Genomic DNA, 7,794 nt, shown 5'->3' on the forward strand with positions numbered 1-7,794 from the left:
GGTCTTGTGCAGATCAGGGGAAACCTCGCACAGAATAAAGGGGTGTCTTTGTCCGTGAGCTGAGTTAGAAATGTGAATTTCACTATTTAAAGAAGTTATCTTAAAAGCCTAGTTTTAAAAATGAAGTTTTTTAAAGTTTAAAAACTAAGTATTTCTGCACTCAGTTCTTTCACTTTCAGAAGCACTGGAACCTGCATGGGACCTGGCCTGGGGTGTGCACATGTCTGTTAAGTTCTGGGCAAAATTCTGTAGAAATAGTGCAGAGTTGACACAGAGAAGAGGCTGTGCCAGTGACCAACAAGGAAGGGACCACGTCAACCGACGGTCCTAGTTCTGGGTGGCATACATCCTTAGCAAGTTTCCTGCTGGGGGTTTTCCGTCTGAAATCACGGTGCCTTCCTGGGCCACTGGCTCCCAGCCCTTTGCATGGGGCAGGCAGAACTTGCCGCGCGGCCTGGGTCTAGGGCGTAAAGGCCCGCCCATACTCTTCCACTCCGCCCTGTGGCAGGACCAGGCGGTAGCGGGGGTCTGCCTTCAGGCAGCAGAAAAGTCTGGGCATGTGCCATTGCTCTCCCGCTCGTCCCGTGCAGAGCCAGGTCCCGCGGCAGCCTGTGTGTGAGGCTGCTAGGTGGGGAGAGGCTGCCTGAAGGTGTGCCCTGAGTCTTGGGGACATTTTGAGGCTCCAAAGTGCCCTTGATGACAATGTCGGCCTCCTCGTTGCTCTCCATCTCATCAGGGTGGAAGTTCTGCAGGACGTGGTCAGCCGGTGGCAGACTTGACAGTGATGATGAGGTTGTGACTGTTTGCCATCATCATGTCGGTGACCTGGTCCAATGTCTTCCCCGCCACCTCCATCCCGTTCACCTCCAGGACTTCGTCATTCGCTGCCAGCAGCCCCGTGCTCTCTGCAAGTCCCCAGGACCATGCAGGAAATGAAGATGCCCAGAACCTTCTGGAGCCCGTGGGAGGTGACACGCACGCTGGTGCCTCTCGGATATAGAAGCCCAGAGGCTTCTCGCAGCCGTGCCTGCAGAGCCTCACTCAGGTGCGTCTGGGTAAGATGTACACGTCGATGATGGAGGACACAGGGCGGAAGTCGTGGGGCAGGCCAATGTTCAGGTGGGCACGCCGGCTCAGGCCCTGGTCCCTCACCGTCACCAGCAGCTTCTTCTTCCTGGACAGGGTGCCAGCCCCGAAGCTGTAGTGGTCTGCCTCTTTTCATTTCTGGATGAAGACCCTGAGCAGGGGGTTGGCGCTGGAGACCGACTTGCAGAAGTTGTCATCACTGTTGATGGGAAGCAGGTCACCAAGCACGTCTGCGTAGCCAGCAATCACCTCTGTGTTGGAGATGTGGTGGGTGTGCTCGACCAGCTGGTAGAAATCTTCAAACTTCCTGGGCTTGTGGAGGTTCAAGGAAAACCTTCAGAATTCCGCCCCAAACTTGCTCTTGCCACCGCGCTGCAGTCCTAGAAGCGCAGGATCTGAGACTTGTGAACACTCCGGTTCATGGTTTCGGCCCTGGTCAGCTTCACTTCGCCCTCGCTGCTCAAGGGTCACAGAAAGACTCTTGGGAATGTCGCCCCCACCATCGGCCCCGGCTCCCGCCTCAGCCCACACTCAGTAGAGCGATGGATTGCCTGGTGTGCCGCAGGGGCGCCTCTGGAATGATTTCTTTATTGATAATTGCTCAAATGAATCATTTGCACTTAGGTACATGAACTCAGAAATGAAAATCAACAAGTAAACTGAAGTTAAACCTCTTTTGAAAATCTGCTTTTACATCTGGTTCTTCTGGGTTCTGTTCCCTCTGGTGGGGGTGGGGGAAAGTGTGCTCACTACACCTGCAGATTTGACCAGTGTAGCTACTAATGAGGTGTGTAGGAGTTACCTTGATTGTAATGCAATAAAAGACCTTCAATGCTGACTCCCTTGTGGAATAGCTAAAACTTCTCCACAATAACTGATTGGTAGGAGGTGGTCACCTGACCCAAGGGGACCATGCCCGTAGGCAAAATAGACCAATCAGATTTTATCTCTCAAATTGAAAAAGTGATTCTACTCTAGCAGGTGATACTGGACCCACATTTAGGATGAAGTGAAATGATGCAGGTGCCTTGGAATCTCTTCTCTTTGATATTCTTAAATCCTGATGTTTTACACCAGAATCCCTGACATCAGTATCAGAGGAAATGTTCTTTTCACTTGAAAGATTCTAATTACTTATATTTTCTTCCACAAGACTTTTTTAGTCTTCAAAGTATGTGATTCGAAGTCCATCTTCGAAGTTAAAACCCTTCCAATATTTAATAAATTTAAGAAAGTATAAAATGGAACTATCTTTACTTTTGATGTGACAGGATTGAGTAAGCAACTCTGGGTCAAACGGTGATGTCAAATTGAAGAATATATTAATTTTTACTCCCCCACTCACTATAATGTCTTATTAGAATTATGTAATCTCTTTCCATAAAGAATATACCAAAAAGTGTGTGTCAAATTAATGACTTCTTTACACTCTCTATATTTTTTTTGTACTGTGACATATAATTTTTAATCAGAAATCACCAAAAGTCTCTTCAACCATTTCTTCATGGCATTTTTCACTTCCTTATTCCTCAGAGTATAAACCAAAGGATTGAGCAAGGGAGTCAAGACAGTGTAAAACATTTCTACTTCTTTATCAAAAGAGAAGGCAGATGGTGGCCTTGCATATATAAATATGCATGGTACAAAGAACAAAACCACAACAGTAATGTGAGACCCACAGGTGGACAGAGCTTTCCTCCTCCCTTCAGCACTGTGTGTCCTCAGGGTGAACAATATGACAGCATAAGAGACAAGCAACAGAGAGAAATTGATGATGCAGATTAATCCACTGTCACCAGAAGGCCTAGGATGTGAGTGTCAGTGCAGGCCAGTTTCAGTAATGGGTACAAATTACACATGAAATGATCAATGACATTAGGCCCACAGAAGGGCAGGTGGAAAGTGAAGAGAATCTGGATGATGGAATGTAAGAAGCCCCCTGTCCAGGCTACCTGCACCAGAATGCCACAGAGCCTCCAGGTCATGATGGAAGAGTAGTGCAAGGGCTCGCAAATGGCCACATAGTTGTCAAAGGCCATGGCTGTGAGGGTAATCATCTCTGCTCCACCAAACAAGTGTTCAGCAAAAAGTTGAATCATGCATCCTTCAAATGTAATGGTCTTTCTTTCATGAATGGAGTCTACAACCATCTTTGGTGTGATAGCAGAGGAGTAGCACACATCCACAAAGGATAGGACTGCCAAGAAGAAGTACATGGGGGAGCCCAGCAGGGCAGGGCTGCAGAGAATGGTCACTACAATCAGCATGTTGCCCACAACAGTTGCAATGTAGACCATCAGAAAAACAATGAATACTATCTTCTGCATAGTAGGATTCTGTGAAAGCCCCATGAAGACAAATTCTGTTATGAAACTTTGATTTTTCATGATCTTATGAAATGATCAACGTCAAACTGGTGATGTAGCTCTACAAGTAGAATTAAAAAATTGCATGAAAATAGTTTCAGTAGTAAGACTCACATCACCAAGTTGTTATATGCTTATGATTTATGAGATTTTTGTTTCTTTATTTTTTGTTTCTTTTTTACCTGTAATTGAACTTTGTAGTGCATAACCACTAAGATACATCCCCATCCTCTTATTATTTTTCATTTTGAGACAGAGTCTCACTAAGTTGCTTAAGGTCTTGCTAAGTTACTGAGGCCAGTTTTGAACTTGTGATCCACCTGCCTCAACCTTCTGAGCCTCTAGGATGAGAGGAGACATCTTCAAAGAATGAATGAAAGTGTCCTCATCTGTAGGTATAACTGAAATGTATCAATGAAATAGCATATTTGAGTATCCATATAAACTTTTCTATATTTATATGTATACATGTTTATTTTAAAAAGATGAATTGAAGTATAAGGGGATTTATATGAGAATTAAACTCAACTGCTTTTACAATTCCCATTTAGAGTAAGCAGAAACAAAAATTTTTACAATGTATTTATGTAAATTAATATTTATTTATTTGTTTTCTTTAAAATCATCATTTTAATTGTGTTCTAGTTCATTCCTGACCAATGTATATACTTCTAACTTTACAGTCACATAAAAGAAAACAATATAAAACAAACTCTGAATGTTCTTGGATGCATTGGAAACCACTTGTTACAGAATTAAGAAGAGTAGTACGTCATCCAGCAGTGTTCATCTTGCCCTAGGACCAAAGCAGGAAGGTCAAAGAAAGGAAATGAGTGAGAACATCTGTGCCAGATAGTGTAAACCTGGGTTCAAATCCAGATCCTTCTGTTTGTTCTATGGCATGGATCAGGTTACTTAAAATTCTCTAAAGTTCTGCTTATACTTCTACTTAGGATTTAATGTCTATAAATAGGCTTCTTGTGCAAGTTAGATAAAGTCATAAACATAATAACACAGGTGTTTATTAGCAGGAAGAAATAACATTTTGAAATGCATTGCATTTTGAATGTCCCTAGTAACCCCTGATTATGTTATTGTGTACTCAGATCCACCTGTGTCCATGCCTCCTTCAGATGCATCACTGTGAAAGAAAACCAAATGGAGTGGGAAGGTGAAGACAGGATCCTAAATTAATCTAATAATTACAGACATCTTATCTCTCCACTTCTCTTTTCTGGATGGTCAAGAGCAATACCACTGCATAACTAAAATGTTGCTGAATGTAAATGAAACAATCCCTTTATTCCCAAATGAAAGTAATTCTCGAAATTACTGTTAAATATCTGACGTGGAGAATATGCTGTGTCTTATGGTTCATGATCACAAGGTTTAAGAATTTTAAATCATTAAATGCTAATTATCTTAATCAGTTGTCTTGCATTGAATCCTGAGATAGTTAAAGGACAATAGTGGCAAAATTATTGAAATATGAGTAAAATATGCAATTTACTTATAAAAATGTACCTATGTTCATTTCATACATTGACAAATATACCCATAATAATATAAACCAATAGTATTAAAGCTAATTGACAATTCTACAGGAATTTTACAGAAACTTTATGAAACTTTTTGGTTAATCTAAAATTATTCCAAAATAAAAGTTAATAGAAAAACAGTGATAGATTTCTGCTGTTAAATATCTACAATTCTAGCCTCTGTCTAATGGCACTGGGCCATTAGACAAAGCCCTGTGCCTCAAGCTGCCTGAGCACAGTGCTAGAAACAGAGGAATTATGAACATGGGGTTCTCAGTGGAAGTCAGAAGGAATATAAGAAATACTGATGTCACCATTTTTCAGCAGCACAAACATAAACAAAGTGAAGAAAAGGACTGAATGAATCACAAGGTTATCAATTGTAATAAAAATTCTTTTTAAGTGTAATCCTTTTGAAAACAAATTGACAAATACTTTCAGTATCATAATTCTGTTTGTATTCTTTCTACTAATTATCCAAACCCTGAGAGTACATAATGAAAATGAAATAACATGGGGAACTTTTATAATGGACAGTGTAAAGTATCATAAGAAACAAAAACAGCTAAGATAGTCAATGAAAAATATGTCTGTTTAAATCAGACCACTGCATTATCATTTGATGTAATGAATAAAATTATAACTAATGATTTAAGAAAATAAGAGGTAAAACAATTTGCAAAATATTAAGAAAAAAATAAAAACATTTTAATAACTCTCCTCCATTTATATTAATACTTTAAATAGAGTTTCATCATCTGGAAAATAAAATATTACAATGGTATAGTCTTTTAATTTGCAATAAATATTTGGTTACTATGATGAGAATATTTATAATAGAATAATTAACAAACACCACACAAGACTCCATTACCAGAACAGTTCAGAAAGAGGATGTGAGGTTTGAGGAAAATTAATTTACAAAGATGGAATCTACACACTACCATAATAAGGAATCTTTAATTAAAATTGTGACTTCTTGTAAGCTTTCCACTAATGGCCCTACCATAGACCCACCCCACCCCACCCTTGATGCATTTACTGGTATGAGTTTTAAATTCACATTTGCCTACTGATAGAAGTTTAATGAGTCTTTATTTGTCCTAGAACATTCTGTTGTCTTTTCTTTCACAATAGTCATATCCTTCAATATGTTCTAGCTGCACCTGAAGTTGCTGAGGACCCCTACTGACATGAACTGCATGAACTGTGGGGGTTGCATATCTCCTGGGGTGGTGACCAAAAGAAGTTTGCTTCCTTTTGCACAACTATGCACACTGTGTACTGTTTTCTTCCTGTTAATTTTATTAGCAAAACTATTTTTAGCGTGATTCAGGAAGAAATAAAATTTCTTCATTAACTTTCAAAAAAGTGTATATATATATATATATATATATATATATATGACATTCAAACCTAAAAGAGAGATTTATAGTAAGTTTGTCATCAAAGTACTATTAAGTAATTTTATATCAAGTAATAAATTTCATATGCATTTACATGTACATACATGGGCATATCAGTCTTATTTGCATACATTGTTATAAATATTGTTATTGCAAATTGAAAGAGTAAAATCCTATTTAAAATTAGCCTCCCTGTTATTTCTTTAAGTAAACCAAAACTTTTTTTTTTTTTTTTTTTTGGTTTCTTTAAGTTATATGCAACCATTTGATTCATTTTGAGATAAATATAAAAGCATGGAGTGAAATTTACTGTTAATTCAGTCCCAAGTACTTCCCCTTTCCTTCACCCCCTCCCTCCCCCATTCCTTTTCGCTATTCTACTGATCTTTCTGGTATTTACTTGTAGATAGTTTTAACCATATTTTTGATCCAGGTTATTATTCAGCAACAAAAGATAAGTTCCCTAAGATTAAAGATCTTTTTTTTGCCCCTCAATGTTGCTTTAATGTTTTTCTAAATGTTGAAACTTATATGTGCATAACATTTCAGACATTTTCAGATATATGTATATCTATGATGTGGGTATGTGTGTGTGTGTGTGTATGATATGCTTCTGAAATTTGAGTAGAAAATTATTCGTTTCCACTGGTGTGTTTCCAGATGAATGCCTGAGACTTCTTTTCTGTTGTGTCAATGCTTTAACTCATTTTAAGGTAGAGACAAAGACACAACTGTAAACAATAAAGCAGTTCAGAGCTTAGTCACTTAGATTTTTCTGAACAATTCTAAAGCAACACCCTAATGCTATTTGTGACAGCAAATGCCCATAGGGACAATTCATCAGAGAGGGTTGGATTCTAAAGACTCCTTTCTGTAGATTAGTAACTCTTTTTTAGCTTTAATGTTCTTCCCTGTTCTTTTTAGTAGTGTGTTGTTGTGGAAATAGTGAATATTACATTCTTTATCAATGAATCTGTGATTGATCCTCTAAGACTTTTGTTTACCATATTAAAATGTCAGTATTTGTACAGCATCCAAAACACCACTTTTTATTCTAAACCATCACAATGGTGCAAACAAATGACCTGTTGTCACTATATGTGGAAGCTAAAAAGAGCAGATCTCACAGAGTAGAGAGTAGAATAATGGTTCCCAGAGGCTGTGGAAAGTGCGGCAGGAGAATGGAGTATGGTTAACTGGTGCAGTGGTGTCCTAGGATAGGCAGCATAGTTTCTACCTTAGCATAACCAGGGTTTAAACCAATGAATTGTATATTTCTAAAATGCTGGGAGATGATTTTATATTTTCCAAGTCAAAGAATGATAAATGTTTGTGGTGACAGATACTGCCATTTACCTTGATCTGACAAAACTGTTCCCATAAATATGCACAATCATC

General features: G+C 38.9%; 2 pseudogenes; both read right to left on the bottom strand.

Annotated features, from left to right (window-relative positions):
• Window positions 1–460: 460 nt before the first annotated feature.
• On the bottom strand, window positions 461–1,508 carry LOC124959268 (partitioning defective 6 homolog gamma-like; annotated as a pseudogene).
• A 1,042-nt stretch (window positions 1,509–2,550) lies between these two features.
• Window positions 2,551–3,473, bottom strand: LOC124960509 (olfactory receptor 4C15-like; annotated as a pseudogene).
• Window positions 3,474–7,794: the final 4,321 nt, after the last annotated feature.

Source organism: Sciurus carolinensis, chromosome 11 (assembly GCF_902686445.1).
Source record: "Sciurus carolinensis chromosome 11, mSciCar1.2, whole genome shotgun sequence".
Taxonomy (NCBI): domain Eukaryota; kingdom Metazoa; phylum Chordata; class Mammalia; order Rodentia; family Sciuridae; genus Sciurus; species Sciurus carolinensis.